The 20,832-nt window shown below is 42.2% G+C and overlaps 1 long non-coding RNA gene across 1 annotated transcript; it reads right to left on the bottom strand.

Annotated features, from left to right (window-relative positions):
• Positions 1-18,283: 18,283 nt before the first annotated feature.
• On the bottom strand, positions 18,284-19,527 carry LOC119652703. The gene is made up of 2 exons (XR_005249582.1): positions 18,667-19,527; positions 18,284-18,595 (listed from the first exon to the last, which is right to left on the bottom strand). It is a non-coding gene; the product is annotated as an uncharacterized LOC119652703 (long non-coding RNA).
• Between the last annotated feature and the right edge of the window lie 1,305 nt (positions 19,528-20,832).

The following is a 20,832-nucleotide window of genomic DNA, read 5'->3' as shown; positions in this document are numbered from 1 at the left end:
TATTGTACGAAATGGTTGTAGGAAGCACCTGGTTTGCATGGAAAGCGGTATAAAATGTCCTCTCTAGACGAGAACGCTTTCAACCAAATTTAACACGTGTTGGTAGAACATGCCACCTCTCAGTCTCAATAAATGTCTGTACATATAGTGAAGGAAGGGCAGTATATTCTCGAAATACTATCTTGTTGGCATGCTTTTCCGTGTTCGAATTGCAATACCATTTCGAATCTCCTTTAACAGTCAAGTGATAGTGAATAATGAAGCCATTCATAACACCCACAGGGAAGAAATGGATATCGCAGTAACCGCAGTCAATAGAGATCGTAAAGATGAAGCATTGACATATAGCTTCAAAACTACTTGAAGAACGTTATCGTGTTTACGGTCACAGTACCCTTTCACGTACATTAGTTACTTATATCTACTTGACGACGACGAAGAACGCGAGGACGTCAAAATCACCGTCGAGTGGAGACTTGCAGGATAGAAAAAGCAAGGTTGAAAAAGCCAATAGATCTGTGAACTCGAGAAGGAAAAGTAGTAACCATACCAGACGCACAAGTTTTGTCACCACGTCCGCAAAATGAAGTCTTACACAACTCGACATTCATCCTGCCGAGACAAAGAGGGAAATCTAATTTCCGACCGTATGGGCATATTGGAGTGATCGATTGAGTATTTTGTTGAATGGCCCAACATTGGCAGGTTTTAGGTCCCGCCAGTTGAAGACGACGGATAAATATTGCCACCACCAACCATGCAGTCCGTGCAGTTCATGGGCTTAAAAACCACAAGTTGCCAGGAGCCCATGGAATTACAGCCAAATTGGTTAAAAATGAGAGCGACTAACTATACCAAGTGGTTCATCAACTGATTTTCTAGGTGTGGTATAGCAAATCAATGTCTGACGATTGGCAACTGGTGACGGGGCATCTCATACATGAAAGGGGTGTACCACGCAGTGCAGCAATTGTAGAGGTATCACGTATCTTGAATACCATTTATAAGATACTAGATGACCCTTCGAACTTTGTTCCACCTTAGAGGCAAAAAATAAGCAGATTTTTGATCTTAAGTTAATTTTTTTATTAATCAAGTATTTCAATGATTCTTTAATACGCTGCACTCTTCAGTTAAGCACCTTGTGATACACGACATTTTTTGTTTTATTATCAGGCGCAAGAACAAACAACGCAGATGGTCTTCCAACCCGTGAACATTGATTTTCCAGATTCAGACCACACACTTTCAAGGATTGGCCTCGCGATTTGTTAACGATTATGGCAAATGCAAGACGGATTGGAAATTGAATGCTTTTGAAGTCAAACGGCATATCGGTTGGGATCATCGGGATCCTCGGAATGAGAATTTCCTCATCTTCGAATTTTCCTTTGAGTATATGATTACTACGGAGTCAACCTTTAGGCGTAAATTGTGTGTGGCCAGGCAAGGAATTTGAAAGTTCAATTGGATAGTTGGTGGCTTCATCTTTATTTGTTACACAGTCAATGGATTTGAATAAATGCATTGTTCCAATGATATCGTTCTGAATTATGTAGTTTAGGTCATCTACATCTTTATTCTTAGCCGCTAAAATTGCTCGCTCACTCAACCATTCGGAATACTTTGTTGATAAGTTCGTCTTTCGATGAGACAAATTTACAGAAATTCTGAGGAAATGGAATCAAGCCGCTTGATTCGTCGACAGGTACTCGACCATTACCGATAGTCAGCAATTGCTCAGAGAAATCTTCAGGAGATGTCAGTTGAAGTTTGTTCACATAGCGCCATAGATTCGATGATGTGAGGCAAACGTTTATTTCGTCGGCAGCTGTTGATCCTGGAATTACTGGGAGTGTTTGGCGGAAATCGCCCGACACTGAAATCATTGCGCCTCCAAAACCTCTCGAGTCATTGCGTAGATCTTTCAATGTTCGGTTAAGTGCTTCTAATGCACGTTTTTGCCCCATCGTGCATTCGTCCCAGGTGATGATTTTCGATACTGATAAAAGGTTGGTTCTTCGATAGTTTGAAGATTTAACGGCAATTTTAATGCTAAATTAGCCGTACGGCATCGTAACAATGTGGCTGCTATTCCAGAAGAAGCAACTGGATCTCGCACGAACAGCAGCTAAAACAACTGATATGAGGAATGGCTTACCAGTTCCACCAGGGGCATCCAGGAAATATAAACCATCATTTCCATCATTAATTGCCTTCATTAAGGTATCATAAACTTCCTTTTGTTGGGGATTTAACAGTGGTACATTTGTTTGAACTACTAAATCTAATTCCTGGTAATCATATTCACGTTCCCGTTCCAATTCTCGATAAAATGCGTCATTCATTTCACGGTTTGGCGGCGGTATTCCTAACCTGACTAATAGACCGCACATAAGGTAACAGATGTCTTCGATCATCATTCTTTGGATGAACTCTATACACACGACCAAGAGCATCAGTAGAACGCACATCCGGATAACCAGGAACCGTATTGCCTTGCTTCTGTCGTTGAATATTCTTCAATAAAGCATTCCAAGTGTCGGAAAAGATTCGATTGTCTTGGTCGCAGCATTGTTAATGATGATTCAAATAGAATAAAAATTACTGATGATTTTATATTTCTGACAAAATTTATATTATCAAATTTTCTACTTAACCATAGAAAAAATTATGATTTGCTGTCATTTGCGTTTTCTTATTCCATGTCAGATGCGTTTTTGTTATACCACGTTTTATAGTGACTTCATGGAAATGCGGTCGAACGGGATAAAAAGTATCCTATGTCCGTCTCCTGGTTCTAAGTTACCTCTCCACCAATTTTCAGCCAAATCGGTTCAGCCGTTCTTGAGTTATAAATAGTGTAACTAATACCACTTTCTTTTATATATATAGATTCACTGTTCTCCTGTAAGGCTGGATAACCCCATACGACAGGCTACACTCCACGCAAATCACCAATAGATCAGATTTTCTCTCTGCGCCACCTTTTGGCCGACTTGGGCTGTCTATGATAGCCAGGATGGAACTGTACACGGCCATGAGACAATCAGGTATCCCGACGAAATTGAAAAGACCTACCATGCTGACCCTGATCCATGTGCATGGCCTGATGAAAACAGCAGGATCACTATCGAGACCATTCAACATCAACAACGGTCTAAAAAAGGGATGCACTATTATGCATCCTCTTTAACTTGATCCTAGAAAAGGAAATCTGTAATACAAATATTAATGGAGGAGGCACTATCCTTTTCAAATTCGTTCAGCTACTGGCTTATGCTTACCATATTTACATAATGGGAAAAACAACCAGAGATGTATAGTCTACCTTCATCCAGATCAAACAAGTACCGGGAGATCTTGGGCTGCATATTATTGAAGGGACGATAAAGTACATGGTGGCAACGTTAGCACCAAAAATAAAGGAACCAACAACATCGAATAGCGCTAGTTAAATAAGAACAATAAAGATAGGAGACTACAGCTGTGATACCGTTGATAATTTTTCCTATCTAGTGTCAAATTCACAACTGATAACAGCTATGATGATGAAATCCTCGCATGCTTGTTAGCAGCGAATCTTTTTCAGCTTACAAAGATTGTTTCACTCGAAACGCGTCTTACCATAGGGTCAAAGATTTTACTTTACAAGGCTTTACTAATGATCTTGCCAGTTCTCATGTATTAATCGCATAGCTGGGTTCTTAGCAAGAAAAATTGTGAACTCTTAGTCGCGTTCAAGAGTAGAATCTTCCGAAGAATTTTTTTTCCACTTACTTCATGTAGGATGGAAGAATTCGTAGCCTACATAACGACGAAATTTATGAAAAATACAACCACCATCTGATTGTCGATGAAATACGCTGTAATGGGTTACGATGGGTGGGTCACTTAACCTGCATAAGTGAGAATGACGGATGATCCAGCCCGGTAGGTACAGAAGGGCAATATCTATGGTAGAAAAAATAAGTTTTACAGACCTTGCTTGAGATGGAGAAATGGCGTAGGCCAGGACGCCAGACGGCTTTTAGAGATATCGAATTGATGTATCTCGCAAAATGTCTGGAGTTCCTTACTGAGGCGGGCCTAGGCCGGATACCGCTTCTTGCGATGATTGAGATTAAAAGTGGTAAATCCGAGCTCATCATCACAACAATATCCTACGAATCATTTTGGAACAGTGCGCGGAGTTTGAATTGTCACTTCAGCTGCTCTTCATCAATTCCGAGAAAGCTTTCAAAAGGGTGAACAGGAAGGTTATCTGAAGTGCTTTACGCACGAGGAGCATTCTGAAGAATAGTAGCCATTATCAGAGCGAGATATGATTGAAAAATGTAACGCGTCGACGTTAACGAGGCAAGGTCTCAGAAGAATTTGAGGTCCAAAGCGGAGTGCGTCAAGCTTGCATCTTGTCACCGACATTATTTCTCCATATTATGAGTGCCGTTCTTCATCCTGCCTTGTCCGGGGGACGTGGAGGGGTTCAATGAACTATGACATCTTACCTTAAACACCTCAACTACGCTAATCACATCTGTTTGCACTTCCACCAGGTCATGGACTTTGTCTTATGTCTCTGGGTTTGGGAAGGGAAGCAAATAGAGTCGGGCTGAAGATTAATATAGGTCACATATTAATGAGTTGCGACAATTGCTACGCCATGAATTGGAAGATAATATTCAAAACTTGGCATTAATCCTACTGTTCTTGTCGGCTAAATGTTTTGATTTGAGTAATGATAATTTTTCATAAGCTTTATGAATATTTGATTGAACAACTTAGACTCGGCGCGACCCACATTGGGCGCCAGTCAAAACGGGTAATTTACTTAAAAAATAAGTTTGCAAATTGTCTCACGAATAGCTTACAACTAGGATTTATTCTAATTTTAGAGAATAAACGTTGGTTTTGGCTCTTGTTGGATATAGATTCGAACGTCAGATATTACCTCCTTTCGTTGGTTCCTTTGACTAGCCAGATGAAGCCGGTGTAGTATTTATGTTACAAGATTTTAATATAATGATCGGTGTTGTGTTAATTTATGCATTAATCCTCGTAAAATCACTCAAATCAAAACTTTGAGGCAACACCACATATTATTATAAAATCTCTTATAACGATTATAATTTTGTGTCCTTTTCGCCTCTTGTACTTTTGAACTTTCCATGATTTCTGCAAATTTGTTATTTGAATAAAAATAATACATAATAAGGTATACATCTCAACAATAATTTCTTATAATAATCTAGTGGAAATAAAAAGCTAATTTAATCCCTCGTGGGAATAGATTATCGGAATAAAATTGCTTTTGCAAGTTACGATTATGAATAAATTCATCCGTCATAGCTGAGGGTTCCACCATATTTATTATGAATGAAAATTATGGTAAATCACGTATAGAAGTTTTCGTTTTCCTTCGGAAATTCTTTCCCTACGAGAAAATGTCGATATTTCCTATAGTGGCACGCAATATTCGCATTTCTACTTTTACAAAGCAGCTTCACACGCGCTCGCACATTTCTGTTTAATTTAGAATCGGTTTTATTTCTTTCAAGAAGACGTCACAATGTTTCAATAAAGAAATAAACATTGATTCAGCGTTTGTCTACATTAATGTCCTTGTAACATAGTGAAGAAATCTCCTGGAAACTATATATGACTTGGAAACTATTGAAGTCTCTCAGAGTTTATTTGCAGTATGAATGTAAGTATGAATAGTGGCTTTGGCCTGTGCTTCGTGCAATATTTGAATAGCGCTTGGAATCCTGCAATCATTTCGGTGAAATTACGGTAGATTATATCCAGATCTACTCCAAGCATTCAACGCTCCAAGTTCATCAGTTCGTCCCCATTTCATGTCAATCTTGCTAATATTGTAACCCCCTTCCTTCACAATAGCTTACCCCGCACTCTGGGTAGAAGCCATTTTAATGGAAAACCAATGGCTATCCGAAAACGTTCTTAATCATGAAAGTTCTAAGGTTTAGTTGTCTGCAATTTTCGGTTCAAACAAATGATTGAATAAGTTCGGGATAAGTTCTTAGCATTGTGCTGTATAGTTCGTAATGACGGCATTCATTAAATTTATATAAATGGAGAGTGGTTCGGCATGCTTTGCATCGAATTAATTGGACATACAACGTGAATGGTGGATTCTCTTTGGAAGCCGGGCTTGCAGATGGATTATGTTATTTAAATGCTGATTCTAAAATCTTTCCCTTAATCACTAATAATTACTGCCTGAAAATGTTTTATCAATAACATGATTTAATCGATATTCGTTACAGCGGGCTTAGTGGAGTGCGTCATAACGAATGATGCTTGCCATTTTTGCTGAAAACATATGTACATATGTTGATAGTTATCGAAGCTTAACGGCGTTGTGTGCCGTCTATTAACGTGATTAAAATGGAGTTTGGATTTAAGGCTTTGGTCGTAGATTGAATATTCAATACATATGTGCCTACGTACATATATATAAATACGAGGGTTGTTCCAAAATTACCTGTCCTAACAAAGGAAACACAAAAATTTTGGAAAAAATAAGTAACTATTTTTCAACGTAATCTCCTTTCAGCACTATATAATTCTCCCAGCGATGTTCAATAAATTCGATGCGGTTTTAAAAATTGATTCAGTGTTTGTCTGTCTGTCGTACGCACTTTTCTCCAAAACGGCTAAACCGATCCGAACAAAATTTAGTGGACATATGGGAACTACAAAATCTTACGCATACAGTAGGTGACATGAATTTACACAGTTTAAAGGGAGGCTCCGCATATATATTGTATAACGGGGGGATGCATCACCGAATATAGTCATGTAGGGTATCAAATGAAAGCTCTCAATTAGTACTGTAGTACTCCGAATCTGAAATTAGTTTTGACGTGAATTCTAATGTGTCTGAGTAAGAAGTCATTTTCGGCAACTATCCAACCTAAAAATCTGAAAAAAATCAGGGAGGTGCTTTTAGATGAAATCTAGATCTCAAAATGTTGTGTAAAACAAAACCTTGTCCGGATAGTTCAGTTGTTAGAGCATAAAGCTGTCGTACGGAAGATCGCAGTTCAAACCTCAAACCTCAGTGGGATTTGGATCGTGATTTGACGTCAGATACCAGCCGACTCAGCTATGAATGAGTACCTGAATCAAATCGAGGTAATAATCTTGAGCGAGAGCAATGCTGACCACATTCCCTCCTACAGTGTCACTGTAGTGTACCGTTACGGTCTTGAATGAAGCGCTCCAACACACTTTAAGGCCCTGATGCAATTGAATTGTTACGCCAACGATTATTATTATAATTAAAACCTTATTACAATCGATTCAAAAAATCGTAATTTTCACACCCTCCCTAGTAACACTGGTCAACAAAAAATGGAAAAAAATTGGACAGACACTCTGATGGGTGATCTTTACTAATTTTAGGTGGCTGAATTAGGATATGACCTCCATTTTTTTCCATCACCCTCCATCCCTGTCACACCCCTATTTTAGCCGAAATTGAGGTGAAATCGATAAATTTTGTCTAATTTGCTCATTTGACAGTAAAGAATGCCAATTAACCAAAGACTGTGTCCTGCGATAAACATTTTTGGGGATCCTAGGGGGTGAAAAAAGAAGAGTCAGAGGTTATTTCCATCTAAAATCCATGAAAATATCAGCATTTTATGATTAGAAGAGGTGGAGTGAGGGAGGAGAAGTATTGAAATGAATCATAAGGCTGAGCAATCAAAAAGTATGAAAAAAACAGATATACCTGGGCTTATCACACTTAGACTTATATCATTTTTGATATATAATACTCGAAAAATTAAGGGGCATGCTTCGAGTTAACCCGTTTTTGCTTCGACTTATCACACAATTTTTAGCACTATGTGCATACATGTTTTTAACTCTACACACTTTCATTCTCGGAGTTCGTCCGCTTGGAGGCGATGTGCATAATTTGTTCAAGTTAAAATTCTAATTATTGGCGCCGTTGGGACATAACTATTGAATATAGCTCTGAATGTTCACACAAGTGGTCGGTGTTTTCAATTATTAGAAGTATTTGAAAGGTGTGAACGTGTTTTATTGATTCCTTGTTTCCCGGATCCTTAGTTACGTAATAACATATTTGAAAGGGAAGAATTTGGTGCACGTGAACAAACTTCGATGGTTGTGAACAGGGGGAACTATCTGAACAAATTATTTTGGTCTATTATGATTGGTTGGCGGTCAATGGGTAGTATAGGTCCCAGGGCGAAACGTGGATTGATACCAACGATGGAGCATAAAACCTGAGAAACGCCTGCTGAACCAACAGCTCTACTACCAAACCCTATCTCCAACTCCACGTGGTGAACGCTGGGAGTTATTTCTTAATGAAGAACTGCAGACGGAGAAGCATGAAAGCGAGTCTCCCGCGTCTAAAAACGAGACAAATTGCACCAACTGGTCCTCCAGGGTGGGGGTTGGGTAGGGCTGATAACCCTACACGGAAAACCGATATTACGAAGCCACGAAAGGAGCCTCGGACAGGATGGATTTTACAACGACGAATCCGGCAACGACAACGGATTAACGATTTGTGCATTTTCTCATGGAACGTGCGTTCTCTGTACAGACCGAATGCTGCTAAGCAGCTAGCCGATACCTTGCCCCAATATAAAGCTGATGTAACAGCGTTGAAAGAGATGCGATAGACAGGGACCGGTTTCCTGGAGAATAGTCGCTACACCATATATTATAGCGGTCACCCAGTAAGCCATGTGCTTGTAGTAAGTTATCGGCATGGAAAATATCAGCGAAAGGCTATCCATTCTGCGTTTGCGAGGCAAGTTTGGAAATATAAGCCTCATAAACTTTCACGCCCCTACACAGGAGAGTGCAGAGTCGGAGAAGGATACCTTCTACGAGGCAGTTGATTAAACCCTATCATACTTGAAGATTCCAACAGTCGGATTGTGGATTATTCAGTTAGCAGTATCGCACGAAATGATTGTTAGAAGTACCTGCTTTGGGCGGAAAGCGGTTCACAAAGATACGTGGAGCCTCTCCAGGCGGGACTATTTTCAACCAAATTGACCACATGCTGATTAAACGCCGCCACCTCTCAGCCTTGATGAATTTCAGAACATTTAGGGGGCAAATATAGGCTGGGATCACTATCTCGTTGGCATAGTGCTTCGAGCTCGAATTACGACACCATCTGAAATCCCCTCTGACAATCAGGTGATATGAATACTAAAGCCATTTACAATACAGCCCTCCGCGACACCTATAAAAGGGAAATGAATGCCGCAATAACCGCAGTCAACAAAGGTCCTGGAGATGAAGCATCCACAAATGATTTTCACAACCACCTGAAGAACGTTATCATTGATACGGCCACAAAGATACTTGACCCCAGCCGCAAAAAAAGTCGGAACAGCTGGTTTGACGATGAATGTAAGCTAGGTACGGAATGGAAGAGTGCCGCATACGAGTAATGTTGCATTCTCAAAGAACGCGGGCACGTGCAGAGATTTATCTCAAACTCCGCCGAGCGGAGAAACGACTTCACAAACGGAAGAAGGAAGCCGGCGAGAACCAACCGATCTGTGAACTAGAAAAATACAGGGAGCAACCGCACCAGGCGCGCAAGTTTTACCAACAAGCCAGCAGGATGAAGCCTTATACACCTCGATTCTCCTCCTGCCGAGACAAAGAGGGAAATCTGATTTCCGACAGAATAAGCATATTAGAGCGATGGGTTGAGTACTTTGATGAACTACTGAACAACTAGAACATCGGCGAGTTTTAAGTTGACAAAACTTGATTAGTTTTATTATTTTTAGTTGTTCAAAATTAGTATATTTAACTTATAGTTTCAACAACATTTATATTTTGGTTATTACATTTTAACTTTTCATTTTATTTATTTATAACAAAACTTTCTAATTCTATTTTTCAACTCCCTTCACAAAATTTTCTAATTGACATCAGGAATATTTTTTTAATTCGTTTTTTCAAACTCATGGCACACTTTACTCCGATCTTCCACTCCCGTGGCGTGCTACGCAAAGTGGATAGATCCGCGCCATCTATTCGCTCGCACTCGCAACATTCGAAATAAATTTCAAATGCTGCGAATCCTGCCGCGCCACATCACTCCGCCCCCAGATGAAACCTAGGGGTTTCAGCGACTGATCCCCGAACTTCGTTCGCCGTTAATCTGCAAAGCGGACACGACGTTGCTTCGGGGCGCACGCGGGTTTCAGCCTGGACAAAGAGACCGCCTTTTTGTGACCACCGATCTCGAGCTGGAAGAAATGTTCTCCTCGCTCGAGAACGCGGTACGGGCCCTCATATGGAGGCTGCAGCGGCTTCCGGACGGCATCCGTTCTGATCAGCACATGCGTGCATGTGTCCAGTTCCTTGGGCGAACAAGCAGGTATGGACGAGTGTCGAGTGGGTGGTGGCGCCTTGATGCGCCGGAGATTGTCCCTCAGCAGACGCACCAACCCCGACTCCGTGAGACCCGATCTCTTGTCGAAGACCGGATCGCTTGGGAGTCTTGGGTTCTCCCCGTAAACCAGCTCCGCGGGGCTGGCAGCAAATTCCTCTCGGCGGGTTGTACGAAGGCCGAGTAGGACGAGAGGCAAGACTTGAGTCCAGGACGGGTCGTCGCGTGCCATAATGGCGGCTTTCAGCGTCCGGTGCCAACGTTCCAACATCCCATTGGATTGTGGGTGGTATGCCGTAGTCCGCTGGCGTTTAAAACCAAGGAGTTTGCCTAACTCGGAGAAAAGGGTGGACTCAAATTGCATTCCCTGGTCAGTGATGACCACTGCAGGGACGCCAAAGCGAGGTATCCACTCTCGACAGAGGGCTTCAGCACATGATTGCGCCGTAATGTCTTTCAGAGGTATTGCCTCAGGCCACCGCGTGAACCTGTCGATGATTGTGAGGCAATACTTATAACTGTGCGAGTCTCGCAAAGGCCCTATTATGTCGAGGTGTATGGTGTGGAAACGCTTGGTAGTGCGGGGGAATGAGCCCACTTCTTTCATAACATGCCTGGAGACTTTACACTTTTGGCATGCGATGCACTCTCTGGCCCAGGAATTAATATCCTTGTTCATGGAGGGCCAGAAGTATTTTCCGGTGACTAACCGGTTTGTTGTCCTGATGCCGGGGTGCGCCAAGTCGTGAACTGCGTGGAACACTTCCTTGCGAAATGTGGCCGGAATGTATGGCCGAGGTCCCTTTTCCGAGTCTTCGCAGCAGAGCGAGAGGTTTGAGCCGAAGATGGGCAACTCCCGAAATTTGTATTTGGAGTTGGACATGAGGCTCTGAAGTGCTGCGTCATCCACTTGCGCCTTGGCAATAGCCGAGAAATCGAGTGAGGCGGGGATGTTAACTTCGGAGACACGAGACAAAGCGTCAGCAACAATGTTGTCCTTCCCGGACACGTGCTGGATGTCCGACGTAAACTGGCTTATGAAGCTCAGGTGTCGAAGCTGACGAGGGGACGCTTTGTCGGGCTTCTGTTTCAAAGCGAACGTGAGAGGCTTATGGTCCGTGAACACTGTGAACGGCCTGCCTTCTAGGGAGAAACGGAAGTATTTGATGGACAGGTATGCGGCGAGCAGTTCGCGATCGTAGGTGCTGTAGTTCCGTTGAGCGGGATTCAACTGCTTCGAGAAGAAGCTCAACGGCTGCCAAACTTGGTCCACCTTTTGGTGAAGGGCAGCACCTACTGCGATGTCAGAGGCATCAACAAAAACGGCTAGGGGTGCATCTTGCAGAGGGAATGCCAAGAGTGTAGCGTCAGCCAGTTGTTGACGAGATTTGTCAAACGCGCAGATAGCCTCTTCAGACCACACGATCTCTCGTGTGTCCTTAGTTTTGGGGCCAGACAAGTACGCGTTCAAAATGGACTGGAGATGGGCGGCCTTGGGCAGGAAACGACGGTAGAAGTTTAGCATGCCCAAGAACCTCCTCAACTCCCTCACTGTCTTTGGACGCGGGAAGCTAGTTATCGCTTGCACCTTGTCTGGGTCGGGCTGTATTCCTTCAGGGGAAATAAAATGGCCGAGGAATCTCACCTGTTGTTGAAGGAATTTGCATTTCTCAACGTTTAGGACTAAACCGGCCTCAAGGAGACGTTGAAAAATGCACTCGAGATGGGCTAAGTGCTCAGACTCAGTGGAAGAAGCGACCAAAACATCATCCAAATATACGAAACAGAATTCGAGGTTTCGCAGGACTGAGTGAATGAACCTTTGAAAGGTTTGCGCCGCATTGCACAATCCGAAAGTCATTCGGGTGAACTCGAAGAGTCCAAAGGGTGTGCATATTGCCGTCTTTGGAATGTCTTCAGGAGCTACTGGAATTTGGTGATAAGCCTTGGTTAAGTCCAAGGTCGAAAAGATGCGGCAATTTGCGAGGTGATGCGCAAAGTCGTGGATGAGTGGAATTGGATATCGGTCAGGAACAGTCTGTGCATTTAGCCTTCTGTAATCCCCACATGGGCGCCATTCGCCGTTTGGCTTAGGGACCATATGCAGTGGGGAAGACCAACAGCTGTTTGAGGGCCTGCAGATACCCTGTTGAACGAGTTGTTCAAACTCTTTCCGTGCAATTGCCAGTTTCTGAGAAGGAAGAGGACGCACCTTCGAGAAGATCGGGGAACCAGTAGTGATAATGTGGTGCTGCACATTGTGCTTCACTGGTTTGGAGAGACTACAGTTGGTAGTAATCTGGCTGAACTTTTGGAGAAGTGCCCGAACACGAGAGTCGGTAATGTCTTCTAAAAGAACGGAAAGATTATTGCCTGGGTGAGATACCATATGTCCCGACGTATTAAGGTTGGTCGTGGAATCTATAAGAGACTTGTTTTGCAAGTCCACCAGCAATCCATAGTGACACAGGAAGTCTGCGCCTAGTATGGGGAAGCTGACATCCGCCAGGATGAAACGCCACGAAAACGTCCTACGCAAGCCAAGACTCACGTCCACTTGCCTATATCCGTAAGTATTGATGCGGGAGGAATTTGCTGCCGCAAGTTTGAGCGGTTGAGGGAAAAGTTGATGATGCTGGGGTACGGGAAGAACCGAAACCTCCGCACCCGTGTCGACGAGGTAGTTGCGCCTGCTGAGGGGGTCGAAAATAGTTAGGCGACGTGGTGCTGCGTTCTGGGTGGCCGCCGCCAAGACCCCCCGCGGACCTAGTTTTTTGCGGTAGGAGAGAATCTACACGGTAGCGTACATCTTGTCGCTTTATCCCCGAATCTGCGGTGGTACCAGCAAATCCCTGGGTCCGTGGACTGTCTTGACGACCTGCTACCTGATCGCCCTTTTCGGATGGCAGACCGCGAGCGTGCTCGCGATCTGGCGCCCGAACGCTGAGCGTCCAACGTCGCCCGCATCTCGGCCATACTGGCTGTTAATGCAGCAATCTCGCGCCTCAATTCACCCACCTCATCCGACGGTGGTTGAACGGCCGCCAAGGTTGGGCGTACGTACACCTCCTGAACCTGGTCGGCCGTCGCTGCCAGTTCCTCCAAGGAACCGGAGACGCAAGCGAGGATCGCCTGAGTGCCCTCCGGGAGCCGACGCAGCCAGAGCGACTTGATCAGGTCTTCGCCGATCTTACTCCCACCCAATTGCCTCATTTCACGAAGCAATTGGCTGGGAGTTCGATCACCTAAGGTTAAACCTGCCAGCAAGTGGTCTAATTTTGCCGACTCGCTTGCCGACAGGCGCCTGATCAACTCGCTCTTGAGCTGCACATACGATGTCGACTTCACCACGTCGGACACCAGAAGTATGGACTCTTCGTCCAGGCCGACCACCGCGTAGTTGAAACGGGTAGCGTCCGATGTGATGCCGGACATTTGGAACTGTGCTTCCAAATGCACGAACCACAGTTCGGGGTTCCGCCGCCAAAACGGAGGAACGCGTACGGCGAGGGCGGTCACTTGCGGGTCCGATGGGCCTGCCGTGTCTTTATTGTCAAAAGACATCTTGTTTCACGAAAAGTACGAGATTGAGATGCAAACGCGGTGAGTTTATACTGAAACGCGGTGAACTTTACACCGACACAGCAGGCCGCACCCACAAATGCACGCACGAAACGAGAAAAAACGAAGCGGACGCTATCCAGCGCAGACCAAAAACACCACCAATGAGAATGGAGGACTCGCGATGGTAAACACCTGCACGCCGTCTCTTGCAGCGATTTCAATTTTTTTTTATTACTATTTTTTTTTTAACTGAATAAATAAATAAATATTATATATAAATGAATAATAATTTCACTTCCTCGACGGCGGTGCTGGTCGAGTTTGTCGGCTGTAGCTGCGGCGTTGGCGGTGCCGGGGCCGTTCGTTTGTTGAAGACGGCGTTGATGTGAAGGCGGCGGCGGTGGTGGCGGCTTCTGCTGCAGCGACGGTGGCGGGGTCTTCGGTGTCTGCCTGATAGCGGTGATGCTGGTTGCGGCGACTGTGGACGGCAGCGGTGGCGGCGACGGGGACAGCCGTTTGCTGCTGTTGTTGATCGTTGTGACAATGATGACTAGTCCGGTGCGTGAAAGGTGTTGTGCAGGAGGGCGTGCGTACGGGAAGTCGCGTGAAAATCTACTTCTGGAGAGGGTCCGACGTGTGTCGCACAGTACACTGTGTAGAGAAGGTTTTCTCGCGTTTTTTCTTGCCTCTGCTCCGACTCGGGATGTGGAGATGCGACACGTTTTCGTGATGTTTACAACGGCACTCCACACTCAACTGTAGATGCGAACGCGTGAAAATCACTTGCCGTACGGTCTACTGATGTTCTTGATAGACTTCTCGGTGTTTGGAAGTTCTATTACTGCCGTGTTGCTCGGACGAATTTTGTCGTCAATAGAACTTCACTAATGGCGGCGATGGCGGATAATTTGTCGTTTTTTTACATATCGGGGTCACCAATTAAGTTGACAAAACTTGATTAGTTTTATTATTTTTAGTTGTTCAAAATTAGTATATTTAACTTATAGTTTCAACAACATTTATATTTTGGTTATTACATTTTAACTTTTCATTTTATTTATTTATAACAAAACTTTCTAATTCTATTTTTCAACTCCCTTCACAAAATTTTCTAATTGACATCAGGAATATTTTTTTAATTCGTTTTTTCAAACTCATGGCACACTTTACTCCGATCTTCCACTCCCGTGGCGTGCTACGCAAAGTGGATAGATCCGCGCCATCTATTCGCTCGCACTCGCAACATTCGAAATAAATTTCAAATGCTGCGAATCCTGCCGCGCCACAAGTTGGAGGTCCCGCCAACTGAAGACGACGAATAAATACTGCCACCACCAAGTGTAGGAGAAACAGTACGTGCAATTCATCGTCTTAAAAATCATAAGTCGCCAGGTGCCGATGAAATTATAGTCGAATTAGTTAAATATGGAGGCGACCAGTTACACCAAGTGATTCATCATTTGTGCTGAAGGTATGGGACAGTGAATTAACTCCTGACGACTGGCAACGAAGCATTATCTGTCTCATACATAAAAAGAGAGATATCACACAGTGCAGCAATTATAGAGGTATCACGTTGGTGAGTACCATCTATAAGATATTCTCCTCTATCTTGCTAGACCGAATAGCCCCATACTCAAGAGGCTTCACTCTAGGAAAATCAGTAACAGATCAGAGATAGCATAACTAGGGTAAAACTGTACACGGCCATGAGAGAATTCAGCACCTCGACGAAATTGATAAGACTGACCAGGCTAACAGCTACGGTGATGAAATCCGCGCACGGTTGTTTGCAACCAACAGAGTCTATTTCAGCTTATAAAAACTGTTGCGCTCGAAACGTCTCATCATAGGGTCAAAGCTCTTACTGTACAAGACAATAATCTTGCCAGTCCTCATATATTGCTCGGAAACTTGGGTTCTTAGTAAGAAGAATTGCGAACTCTTGGCCTCGTTAGGGAGAAGAATTCTCCGAAGAATTTTTAGCCCCCTGCATCAGGATGGACGATTCCGTAGCCTATATAACGACGAAATCTGCATATGGGTCAAATTTGGCTCAACGGGGTGAGGTGGACGGGTCGCTTAATCTGTATGGAGGTGGATGATCCAGCCCGGAAAGTCTATTAGAGGCAATATCTATGGTAGAAAAAGAAGACGGGGCAGACCCTGCCTGATGTAGAGCGATGACGTAGGCCGGAACGCTAAACAGCTTTTAGGGATATCGAATTGGTGGACCTCGGCGCAAAACCGGGATGCCTGGAGTTCCTTATTAAGACATACCGGTTGTTGCGCTGTTAATGATAATGATGATGATGGTTGGTTTGCAAATTTACATGAAAACGGAAGGATATTTGAAGATTATTCTTAGGTGAACATTGAGAGCGAGTTAGGTAATTACATTTTTAGATAACGCTGGATGAGGATCCATTGCATGTAAGTAATCTGTTCAAAAAAAGCCTGAAAGTTTGATTGAAATCCATTCAACTACGTACATAATTATCTGACACATAAATACAAGAAGCCTCGTTAGGTTTATTTGAATGTTGGCAGTAGAACTAAAGACTAAAGGACGCCTAATACGATATTGGTCTTATTTCGAATAAGAAATTAACGTATACATCTTGTTAAAAAACTTTTTAAATGGACCTTCATATTTTAAGCGACAAGTTTTTAATGTCGATGAGACAGGACTTTACTGAAAGCGTTTACCATCATGCACATTTATTTCCAAGGAAAAGCTACAACACCAGACTTACACTGTTTTGGCCGAAAATGCCGCTGGCGATTTCAAACTGAAGCTTCTACCGGTCTACCATTCGGAAAATTCAAGGGCCTTAAAAAATATTTCGAAAACCTCGCTGCCAGCTATTTGGAGACATAATAAAAAGGCTTGGGTAACTTCGACATTATTCACTGACTGGTTTAGAAATGAATTTTGTCCAGGAGTCAAACAATACTGTAGGAACAACAGCTTATCGCACAAGGTTTTGCTATTAGTCGATAATGCTCCTCAACAAAGCGATGAAAATAGGAAAGTGGTCTTCCTACCGCCAAATACCACTTCCCTGCTGTATCCCATGGACGAAGGTGTAATTGCTAGCTTTAAAGCATACCATCTGCGTCGAACTTTCAGGCAGTTGGTGGAACGTTTAGACGATATAATAGCTTTGGATAAGGATAGGCAATTGTCAATTAAAGAAATCTGGAAAAATTTTGATATTTTCAAGGCTATTATGATAAAAATATGGAAGCTTCGTGGAAAGAGGTAACTAGGGGCACAATGAACAAAGCCTGGCGTAAAATCTGGCCAGAAGCAGTTGAATCTTCTTCTAGCATTGATATCGACAGCAATTCAGAAATCAACAGTGAAATTCTTGAGATTTCGAAAACATTTCATTTATGCATGCAAGAGAGGCGATGCACAGTTTTTTTTTGCAAAAGTGCCACTTTACGGTGCCTAGGCTTCGAAATCCTCTCCATACTAATATCTGTTCAAATACAGTTGATAAGAGTATATTATTGTAATTTTCAGTCATTGACTGCAGAACCCCCTTAAGTTCATCCTAGAATCATAATATTTTGCAGCAATATGGGCTATGATATAGAGCTTGATTTCACGTTCGATGGACATGGAGCTATTACTAACAAAGTTATAGTAGGTCAAAGTTGTCGCTTCAGTGTAAATTCTAAAACTTTGAATATCAGTGGCAGGTGAAAGTGGATATTCTGACATAATATCTGCATATATATTACGTACTAAGTACTAATGGAAGAAATGACTATTCAAATGTTTTTATAAAAGAAATACACCAAACCTCTCATACGTGGAGCTTGCTATTAGCCAGAACTGCCTTATGAAATTGCTATATAATATTACCGTAGCTTGGATGAAGTAGCGCTTCGCAGCTGCCATTCATTGTGATTGACGTACCGACGCAAATCTCAAGTAGAAAATGTACCTCAGTGTCGTTCATCCTGTCGTCCTTTATGGTTCTGAGTGTTAGCCGACTATAAAGGAGAATGAACCGCATTTCGCGGTAATAGGGACGAAAATGTTGCGTTGGGTCAGTCGTGTAATATTTCATGATCATATCCGAAATGAGAATATTGATAGCCAATATGGGGTTTCACCGATCATGGAAAACTTGCATTGGCATCCAGATCAGACCTTTGACAGAACAAAATGGCGTAACCTGCCAACAGTAGCCGACTTCACTTCTGAATGGGATGAAGAAGAAGATTACATACATATATATATGTACATATGTTGACCATATACAAAGATGGTAGGGCTCTGGATTTTTTTATTGAATGGTGATATTATAGTGAAATAAATTCTACGTTACAAACAATAAACATTTTGGATGATTCTTATTCCGCTATTGGGTACATATTATGTTAAAAAATACAATTTCTCTTCTACTCTTTGAACGGATGAGATATGTTTTTCGTAAATTTGTCCTTGAATTCGATTACATTTAATTTGTTCTCTCTCCCTTTCTACTCCGCTGTAGAGAAGCTATTAAAATTAAATCCCTCCCATATTCGATTGCAGTTTTGTTCTTCTTTCAGGTAAATCGACTTACTCCGCATTTTATCCTATTTAAAATACGTTGCATTATTCATCTATTGTTCCATTTCGATGCAGAATGGTCCTTTTAGAAACTTACCTTGTGGGGGATTCATTCCCTTTTCAACGCTTTTTGTTTCTGTTCTTCGATTCCTCAAATAAATTAACTTTAAATTGCGAATCAAATTACTTAATATCACAAATGAATCGCTTTAAACTACGTGCAAAAGGAAATAATTACAGAAAGGGTCGAATGGTGAGTAAAACCACATCGCTGAAGCCAGAAAAAGTTCTAGTTTTGTTTTTCAATTTCTGGAGGATATTGCTATGGCGTCTACCATAAGGTATCTGAAGAAATGAAAAGCCTATGAAAATGATTACCTAACCATAGAACTTAATTTAGAATAGATTAAATATTTTGAAATTTACTTGGCTTCTACTACCTTTTACTTTTACCTGTAGTTAGAGATCATCTAAATTCATTTTCCCAAATTCTAGGAAGGGCGAGTAAATGGGTTTCCATGTTTGTTGTGTTTTCCGGTTACCTTACATAAATCAACGTGCCAGTAGATTGTACATTCTTTTAACGGAAATTTATTTTCGAACTTTGGACTGTTTGGACAACATAACATTTACATTAGAAAAACCTTGACAGAACTTTTTTATGTTTGAAAGTAATAGAGTCCCTACGCATAGCGGAAGGGATCCGTCTGTAACTTTTTCCTACAAAGGGCTGGAAAAACAATCAAGTGTGCGGTTTAAAAAAAAAAAATAACAAACATCGTGCTCGCAACAAGTTGGTTTCTCGGATGAATTGATGACTGGTAACTATAGCTCAGGGATATCTTTCAACTTCAATAGAATTTAATTGCTATAGTTTACTTTTATATCTTAAACATATACAATATGCGCATTAAGTATTCAACAAGGATAATTTTTACTAAGCTAGATATCGGCTCATATAAACAACTGTCCTTCAATGTAATGTGAAAAATTATTATTATTATATAATGTTGTTTGAAGGTTGTTATAAAATCCAGTTACTTTAATTTTTAGGAGTGAGTGAGTGAGGCTCAAACAATCTGTCAGTTCCAATAATAGTACTAGTGAACGAACCAGCCCCTTTACTAATATATGCTCAGACTATGTTATCACAAGAGGAAGAAAATGTGATTTTGTAAGTAGCTTTCTCCTTGACTAAATTGACGTTGACAATAATAGTTACTAGTTACATTGATCGGATGAGCCGCAAAGCTTTAGGCCGACAATAAACGTACAATTTTAACTGACAGAATAGTTTAGTTGAACTGAGATGTAAATACCTGCATAGAGGTTAAACAGTACAGTTGAACTGTTCAGTTCAAATTGTCAGTTAAAACAATTTGAACAACTGCATTTTAAAAACTAGGCTTATCATCCTGAAGTAAGAGCTTTTTAAAACACCGCAACCGTCACATTACTACTTTTTATGATTATAGGGAAAACTTATAGGGGGTTTATAGCCAATTTCCTAAAAAGATACTATTATAACTTAATTTGAGTAGATCGGTATGGAGGGTATTTTGAGGCAGATTTTTGGGCAATTTATTTTCTGGTCACTCTTCGCATTCCCAGTAAACGTCGAAACTAAAACGTGCTACCGAAAGTAGACAGACAGAACAACTGACAGCCGATTTTAACAAGGTTTGGTTTTACCTTCCATCGATGGGACTACAGTCCAAATCGCGCTTTGGACCCCTGGATGCATCATCCCCAATTATATCCATCCAAAGACCGTATCCTCCAGTTGGAAAATCTTATAATTGATCTGTAATCTGCGTTCACTGAGTTCGTCCAACGGTTCTTTGACTTCGCTTTTGGTCGGTTACCATCGGCACTGTCTTCCAGCACTCGTTTCGAAACCCTTCCCCCGTCCATTCCTTCAATGTGGCCAGCACATTTCAGTTTACGGATTTCGACTAGTGTCGATGCTGGTGGGTCGTCGAATAATCCATACAATTAATAATTGTGTTTGGTTCGTCAGGCACCTCCTTCCAAACGCCCCTTTTGGAGGAATTTTCTCTCGAAGATATCGATCCGCTTTTCCCATATTTCTATCAAGGTCAACGTCTGGCATCCATACAGAGGCACGGGACAAATTATTATAATATCTTGTAGATGAGTAGTTTATTGCGTCTGTGTACTTTTTTCGATCTCATTAAGGGAAGGACCGCATAAAATGTTTTATGAGAACTAGTAACCCGCCTTTGGATTTCGTGTTTTTCGT

Source organism: Hermetia illucens, chromosome 3, assembly GCF_905115235.1.
Source record: "Hermetia illucens chromosome 3, iHerIll2.2.curated.20191125, whole genome shotgun sequence".
Lineage (NCBI taxonomy): Eukaryota > Metazoa > Arthropoda > Insecta > Diptera > Stratiomyidae > Hermetia > Hermetia illucens.
The sequence above is the reverse complement of the archived record's forward strand: the minus strand, read 5'-3'. Positions and strand labels throughout refer to the sequence as shown.